Source organism: Glycine soja, chromosome 3 (assembly GCF_004193775.1).
Source record: "Glycine soja cultivar W05 chromosome 3, ASM419377v2, whole genome shotgun sequence".
In the NCBI taxonomy this organism is placed as follows: domain Eukaryota; kingdom Viridiplantae; phylum Streptophyta; class Magnoliopsida; order Fabales; family Fabaceae; genus Glycine; species Glycine soja.
Window position 1 is genome coordinate 33,024,047 of NC_041004.1, and position 8,928 is coordinate 33,032,974.

Here is an 8,928-nt window from a genome sequence, read left to right on the forward strand (position 1 = left end):
GCCTCGATTATCTTTAACAGCGTGGGACATCTTCTTCAACACGAGGTCCCCCTCGTTGAACTTGCGCGGGCGTACCTTCTTGTCGAATGCGTTCTTTATTCTTCGTTGATACAAACGCCCATGGCTCATGGCGGCCAAACGCTTACCTTCAATAAGGTTAAGTTGGTCGTAGCGTACTTGAGCCCATTCTGACTCTTCTAGGCCCGACTCCGCCATTATCCTCTGAGAAGGAACTTCTACCTCAAATGGGAGTACTGCCTCCATCCCATAAACCAAAGAATACGGCGTTGCCCCAGTAGAAGTTCGTACCGAGGTTCTGTATCCGTGTAGGGCGAAAGGCAACATCTCATGCCAATCCTTGTATGACACCGTCATCTTTTGAACAATTTTCTTAATATTCTTATTCGCAGCCTCTACAGCCCCATTCATCTTTGGTCGATAAGGGGTAGAGTTATGATGCTGGATCTTGAAGTCTTCGCACATCTCCTGCATCATCTTATTGTTCAGATTGGTGCCATTGTCAGTAATGATCTTCTTGGGGAGTCCGTATCGAAAAATCAACTCCTTCTTTACGAATCTAACTACCACATTCCTTGTGACATTAGTATAAGAAGCTGCTTCGACCCATTTGGTGAAGTAATCTATCGCCACTAGAATGAAGCGGTGACCATTCGACGCTTTGGGTTCTATGGCCCCAATGACATCTATTCCCCACATAGAAAAAGGCCAAGGGGCGGACATAACATTCAGAGGATGTGGCGGAACATTGACATTGTCTGTGTATGCCTGACATTTATGACACTTCCTTAAATGAGCGCAGCAATCACTTTCCATGGTGAGCTAATAATAACCAGCCCTAAGGATTTTTCTAGCCATAGCATGCCCATTGGCATGTGTCCCAAAGGAACCCTCGTGGATCTCCTCAATCATGAAGTTCGCCTCTTTGGCATCTACGCATCGTAGGAGGGTCATGTCGTGGTTTCGTTTGTATAAGATAGTACCACTTACAAAGAAACCAGTAGCCAATCTCCTCAACGTCCTTTTGTCATTGTCAGAAATCCCTAGTGGGTATTCTTTGTTCTCGACATACTGCTTGATGTCGAAATACCACGGTTTCCCATCCCGCTCTTCCTCTATTGCATAACAATATGCCGACCTACCTTGAGATTTGAATTCGATGTATGGCAGATCCCCGTGTGGGGCAAGTTGAAACATGGATGCCAGGGTGGCTAGTGCATCAGCCATTTGATTCTCTTCCTGAGGTATGTGGTGGAAGGAAATGTCGTCAAAGTACTTGGCTAACCTCAAGATATGAGTTTGATAGGGTATCAACTTCGAATCCCTAGTTTCCCATTCTCCTTTCAACTGGCGTATCACCAAAGCTGAGTCTCCATACACCTTGAGTAGTTTTACATCAAAATCAATGGCCGCCTGAACCCCGAGGGCGCATGCTTCGTACTCGGCCATATTGTTGGTACAATCAAAACCTAGCCTAGCCGTGAAAGGAATACACTGATCATCCGGGGATACAAGGACTGCCCCTACTCCGTGGCCCAAAGCATTTGATGCCCCATCGAAGCAAACAATCCATTTGTCTATGTCTTCGTGGGTCCGCTTCTCTTCAAACAGGGCCATGATGTCTTCATCTGGGAACTCGGGGTGCATCGGCCGATAATCCTGGAAGGGTTGCTAGGCCAAATAATCTGCTAAGGCACTTCCCTTTACCGCCTTTTGGGTGACGTAAACGATATCGAATTCAGACAATAGTACCTGCCACCTAGCGATTCGTCCCATGAGGGCTGGTTTTTCAAAGATGTATTTCACGGGATCCATTTTGGAAATAAGCCATGTGGTATGGCTAAGCATGTACTGCCTAAGCCGATGTGATGCCTATACCAGAGCACAACACGTCCTTTCCAGCATTGAGTAATTCATCTCACATGCGGTAAACTTCTTGCTTAGATAGTAGATGGCTTGCTCCTTTTTCCCAGAATCATCATGCTGACCCAACACGCACCCCATAGACTCGTCCAACACGGTCATGTACAGAAAAATGGGTCTTCCCGTTACTGGTGGCATTAGTACCGGGGGATTCGCGAGACTCTGTTTGATCTTCTCGAAAGCCTCTTGGCAGTCACTGTTCCATAGGACCGCTTGGTTCTTACGTAACAGCTTAAAAATGGGTTCACAGGTAGGGGTGAGCTGCGAGATAAATCTCACGATATAATTCAACCTGCCCAAAAATCCCCGAACCTGCTTCTCCGTGCGTGGTTCCGGCATTTCAAGGATGGCCTTTACTTTCTCGGGATCTATCTTTATCCCTTTTTGACTCACAATAAATCCTAGCAGCTTCCTCGACTTCACCCCAAAAGTGCATTTGGTTGGGTTCAGTTTTAATTGGTATTTCCGCAATCTTCCAAACAGCTTACGCAGATTGACGAGGTGTTCGTCCTCAGTCCGAGACTTGGCAATCATGTCATCTACGTAGACCTCTATTTCCTTATGCATCATGTCATGGAACAACGCCACCATGGCACGTTGATAGGTTGCCCCAGCGTTTTTCAACCCGAAGGCCATCACTTTATAACAGAATGTCCCCCATAGGGTAACGAAAGTGGTCTTCTCTACATCTTCGGGTGCCATCTTTATTTGATTATACCCCGAGAAACCATCCATAAATGAGAAAAAGGCGAATTTGGCTATATTATCTACCAATATGTCAATGTGTGGCAGGGGAAAATTGTCTTTTGGACTAGCCCGGTTCAAGTCCCGGTAGTCTACACACATTCGAACCTTGCCGTCCTTCTTCGGGACTGGGACAATGTTGGCCACCCACTCCGGGTACCGTGCCACAGCTAAGAAACCCGCATCAAACTGCTTCCTTACTTCTTCTTTAATTTTTAAAGACATCTCGGGTTTCATTCTTCGTAACTTTTGCTTAACCGGAGAAGACCCAGGATTCAAAGGCAACTTATGCTGCACAATGTCGGAATCGAGACCGGGTATGTCTTGATATGACCATGCAAAGACATCTTGATACTCTTGAAGAAGGGTTATCAAGCCTTGGCGGATAGGCGCGGCCATACCGGTTCCTACCTTTACTTCTTTCTTTTCCTCCGTGGTTCCCAAGTTTACCAATTCAGCTTCTTCTTGGTGAGGCTTCATTTCACGTTCTTCTTGAGCGACCAACCTCTCCAACTCTGGTGACAGGACGTCCTCTTCCTCTTCCTTGTTTATCGTTTGACTTATATCTCGATCGAAATCGATTGACAAACCCTCGTTGTTAGGTTCCTCAAAGAATCGACCCTCACATCTAAACAAGATAAAGGAAACAAAACATGCAAAATGATATGAGAAAGGGTGGCACTGCAAGAACAGATGAAACAAGATCTCTTTGTTTATTTAATAAGGTAGGTTTCACAAAACAAAAGAGAACGAAAATCTATGTTAGACAAGTGGCCTCAGATATCTTAAGAAGGAGGGGTTGAATTAAGATATTCCAAACAATTTCCCCTAATTAAAAATCTATTTCACTTTTTACTCAAGTTATGAATTCCCTTAATAACAATCTTCTTAAATATTAATTCAAATGAAACAATTTGAATATGAATATAAAGCAATAATAAATAAAGGAGATTAAGGGAAGAGAAAATGCAAACTCAGTTTTATACTGGTTCGGCCACACCCTTGTGCCTACGTCCAGTCCCCAAGCAACCCGCTTGAGAGTTCCACTATCTTGTAAATCCCTTTTACAAGTTCTAAACACACAAGGACAATCCTTCCTTTGTGTTTAGAGATCCTTTACAACAAGAGACTCACAGTCTCTTAATCCCTTAGAGAATGAGAAGAAGAAAAAGAACAAATCTCTCTAGAAAGAGATGGATTTTACAGATTGAGCACTCAAATAATTCCTTAATGAATTGCAATTGAATTGGCCAAGGAATTCTTAAGAGGATAAAATGAATTTGCTCTTTGAGAGGATAAACACTTTGTTGTTCTGAAAATCTCTGAGCAATTTCGTGTTTAAGTCACATATATATAGACCATTGATGGTCATTAATAAAGCCTTTGAAAAGTTGTGACTCTTGAAATTATTTTTCTGAAAATCCTTTCTGGTAATCGATTACAGTAATTGTGTAATCGATTACAACTTTTAAAATTTGAATTAAAACGTTTACTAACTGCTGGTAATCGATTACCACAATTGTGTAATCGATTACACAATCTAAAATTTCGAATTCAAATTTTTGTAGCTGTTATAAAACGTATTTGGCCACTGGTAATCGATTACATCCTCTGGTAATCGATTACCAGAGAGTAAAACCTTTGAGAAACACTTTTTAATTTAAATCACTTGGCCAAACCTTTGCTAATTCAATTAGGAATTCCCTTCCTAATATTCTAGTGATCATCTTGATGTTGTGACTTGTAATCTTCAAGTATTGTCTTGAATTTTAATCTTGAAAAGCCCATTTGCATCAATTGCAACACATCATCATGATCATCATCAAAACATCAAAGCCAATTGCATCTACAATCTATAGGCTCTAATTACATTGAATCAGCGGTATAGACTTCTGACTGGCTTATCACGCGCCAGTTCCCCACTTGGGAATCGGGGTGGCATGGTTGCACAAAACTTGGTGGGTTTTGAGGGAACTCCTCTTCTATTGCGGCCACCTCCTCCTCGGACACCATTCCAGCGCTGGTGAAACACTGGCTAATACGGCCGGGCCATACCCTATCCGCCCGAAATCTTGAGGGCACATACCTCCTCCCCGGCATCCCGGGTTCATACCCTAATCCATACTTGTATGGATTTCCTTTGATATCGACCACGTCGGCATTCCCGAGGCAGTCTTTGCCTAGACCCATTCCGGGCTCGAATCCGTTCTTGAGCATAACATGTGCCACCATTATGGCCGCGTTGGAGAGAGAAGGTAGCGACAGACTTGGTTCCACAGAGGCGCAGCTCACAACCTCAAAGGATTGGAAAGCCGTTTCCAACGATTCTTCCACTGCTTTTACGTACGGTGCGGAGGAAGGGCAGCTCACTAACATGTCCTCTTCACCCGACACTATCACTAAAAGTCCACCCACTGCGAACTTCAATTTCAGGTGAAGCGTTGAAGGGACCACTCCCAGGGCATGAATCCACAGTCTTCCCAAGAGGCAGCTATAGACAGGATTTATATCCATTACTTGAAACACCACATTACAAGTGTGGGGGCCTATCTGAATGGGAATGTTGATTTCCCCCATTACTTCCCGCCGAGTACCATCAAAGGCTCGCACCACCATCGAGCTCGGCTTTAAATGTGATGCACTAAAAGGAAGCTTTTCCAAAGTGGTATTCGGCATCACATTTAAACTCGATCCATTGTCGATAAGTACCTTTGCGACAACGTGGTCCATACATCTCACCGACACATGTAGAGCCTTGTTGTGTCCTCTCCCCTCAACAGGAATCTCTTCTTCCGCAAACGCGATGTAGTTGTTGGTGGTTATATGATTAACGATGCCTTCGAAACCCTCCACTGAGATATCATGTGCTACATGGGCATCGTTAAGAACCTTCATCAACAGCGCACGATGAGGCTCGGAGTTTATGAGTAGTTCAAGCAAAGAGATCCTTGCTGGAGTTTTATTCAGCTGCTCGACTACCTTGAACTCGCTTTGTTGGATGAGGCGGAGGAACTCATGGGCCTCTTCCAAAGTCACGGTTTTTCCTTGAAGTCCCTCTTTCTTTTCGACTCCCCTTGCCATGGGAGGATCTACTTCCTTCGAGGGGGTGGCTATGTCTGTGGGCTCTTGGACCATGGGCGCCTTCCCTTTAGAAGGCAATTCTGCCGGGTGAGGGGAAGCGAACACCCGACCACTGCGGGTTACGCCACTGATGCCGGTGATGTTGGTTACCTTAGCTGATAGGGAGTCAACTTCGGTTGCAACTCTTTCGCTAGACGCGGGAGGGGTATACTTCCACGGAACAACCTTATTACTTTGATATGCAAATGGCGTTGGCTTGGGCGCCGCCCGTGGGTATATGGGTGTGGAGCCGGTCCCTTTCCTAGTAAAACATATCACTAGAGCCTTGGGGGTTAGAGGGACCTTCTTCTCTTCCGACTGCATGCAAATTTGTGGTTCTTCCTTCCCTCCTATGAACACTTTAAGCTGCCCGCAATCCATGAGCCGCTGAAGTAATTCTTCCACCCCGGGACAAGTTTCTATGTCATGCGACTCCCCAAGGTGAAACAAACATCCCTCCCTTTCATCTCCACCTCGGGGGACCATGCACGTCGCTTGCAGCGATTGATAGATGAAACGTCTAGAAGTAGTCACATCTCCTAACCTCTTTGTCCGTGGTGGCCCGTCCTCTTTGACGGCGTTCACGCTAGCACCTCCATGACTAGCTAGTGGGTTGGTTTTAACATTTGGGCCTTCTTCCTGAAACGCCAGCCAGCCGGCACTAATCAGATGTTGCACCTTATACTTGAACGGGATGCAGGAGTCAATATTGTGTCCGGGAACTCCACTATGGTACACACACTTGGCACCCGGATCATACCACTTGGGGTAAGGTGGCTGGAGAACCTTCCCGGGTATGGCCACCACCAAATGATTCTCCAATAATGAAGGCCATAACTCGGAATATGCCATGGGAATAGGAGGGAAGTTGTCTTTCGGGTGCTGTGCATACTTATAGGTCGCGCCGGGGGTTGCATTATTAACTGGCCGAGGTGCGGCTAGAGCTGTGCATTGGGCCGGCGCTCTTTCTGCCGCGGGTGATCCTTTTACTTGAGTCGGGAGGGAATTCCCGGCTCAGATCAAAAAATTTGGGGGATTGGGCTGGTATGAGCTTTGGATATTTTGGGGTGCTTTCATCCATGTTGGGGCGGTGGTGACCGCGTGGGCGTCTCCTTCCTTTTTCCTTGCGCCCACTGCTGGGGCTCTTCTGTTGTTGTTGGGGGCCATATTGGCAGCATATTCAAACTTGCCTTTTCGTAGCCCGGATTCAATCCTTTCTCCGGCGAAGACGAGATCCGCAAAGTTAGCTGGCATGTAGCCTATCAGCTTTTCATCGTAGAACGTGGGTAACGTATCTACCATAATTGTGATCATCTCCCTCTCCGTCATGGGCGGTACGACTTGGGCTGCGAGATCCCTCCATCTCTGGGCATATTCCTTAATGGACTCATGCTCTCGTTTAGTCATACCCAGAAGCTGGTTCTGATCGGGAGCCATGTCCGTATTGTACTGGTACTGCCTAATGAAGGCAGTTGCCAAATCCTTCCATGATCGGATCTGGGAAGCTTCCAGATTGGTATACCATGCTACAGCTGCCCCGGCCAAGCTGTCTTGAAAGAAATGGACCAACAACTTTTCGTCCGCGGAATACGCCCCCATATTCCGCCAATACATCCGGAGATGCCCTTTTGGACATGTCGTCCCCTTGTACTTATCAAAGTCCGGTACTTTGAACTTGGGAGGGATGACGATGTTGGGCACAAGACATAAATCTGCCAAATCCGAGAATGGGTAATTGCCGAGGCCCTCGACTGCTCTCAACCTCTCTTCAAGCGCCTCTATCTTTTCCTTATCTTCCGCAAAGGGAACAGATTCTTTTACGGGTGTGGGTGAGGCCGGGATATGGCGGACTATGTTCGGTTGGGGTAGTTCATGCGGGGATGGATCTTTGAGGTGGAGCAGGGGGCCAAGATGGGTATCTCTTTCCCCATCATCTTGCCCGGGATAGTCTTCATAAGGTGGGAGTTGCCCCTCAAAAGTAGGGGCTTGGCTTAAATCTTCCGGGGAGGCACGGGGGTGAAGTCCGGAGGCAGGCCATAAGGATAAGCTTGCGGACTATACCTTCGACCGAACACGGCCGTGTTTCTATCTAGGCCCGGATTCAAGGCGGGCTGCAGCACCGGCTCCGCTTCCCTAACTGTACTGGAGGCGGTTGCGGTGGCTTTATCCTCTATGGTTTTCTGGAGTTTTAACATGACCTCCGAGATGGAAGCCATTTGATCTTTTAAGGCCGATAGATCGGCCTTCATCTGTTCCTGCACACCCTCTTCATTATCCATTTTTCTGGATCGAGTGTTATAGGGGTGCCTTGGTGTTTTCTTAGTTATGATGAAATTCCTAAAGAAATAAACAACGGTGAGTATGCCACCAAAACATGAGTATGCAAATGGATGATCGGAACACTTGGATCCACCCCAAGATTTTTTAGATAACGTAATGAGTCCAGAACTTCTCATTTTATAAAAAGAACAAAGCTTTCATCTAGCCAAGATTATACAAAGGTGTTACAAAACTACCTAACGATTCCTAATTATATGGGCCATCAAATCTATCATGTGTTGACAGTAATTGATTAGCCCATGAATCTCCTCGGGGGCAGTACACACTTCGGCCATGGCTTTTGCTTTGGCTAACAGACGCGGGAGGTCTTGACTTCCATTCAAGGTCAAGGCGAATCTATCCATCCACATAGTCGCTTCTTGATGCAACGCATCAATCACCCTCCCTCTTGCTTCTTTTTCGGCATACACTTGTGCAAAACCCTCCACTAGTTTTTGTTCATGGGCCATGGACTGGTTCAATTCTTCCTTGTATTGCCCTATGATAGCTAGCATGCTTTGCTCCGTGGCTTCCAAGTGTTGAGCCAAACTCCTTTTGGACCTCGCGCAAGCGATTAACTCTTCCTTTAAGATCAGGCCATGCACCTGTGACTGATCTCTCTCCTCTCTTCGGAGCTTGCGCTCATTGTTACTACCCCACAATGCTCCTCGGAATTTCTCTCGGCCATATTCCTCCCTACGGGCCCTTTTGGTTTCTTGTTCAAGGGCTTTTGCAGTGGCCGCGTTTTCCTCTTGTAACTCGGTGCACTCCTTCCGGATGTGTGTAGCAGCTGATTTAAACTTC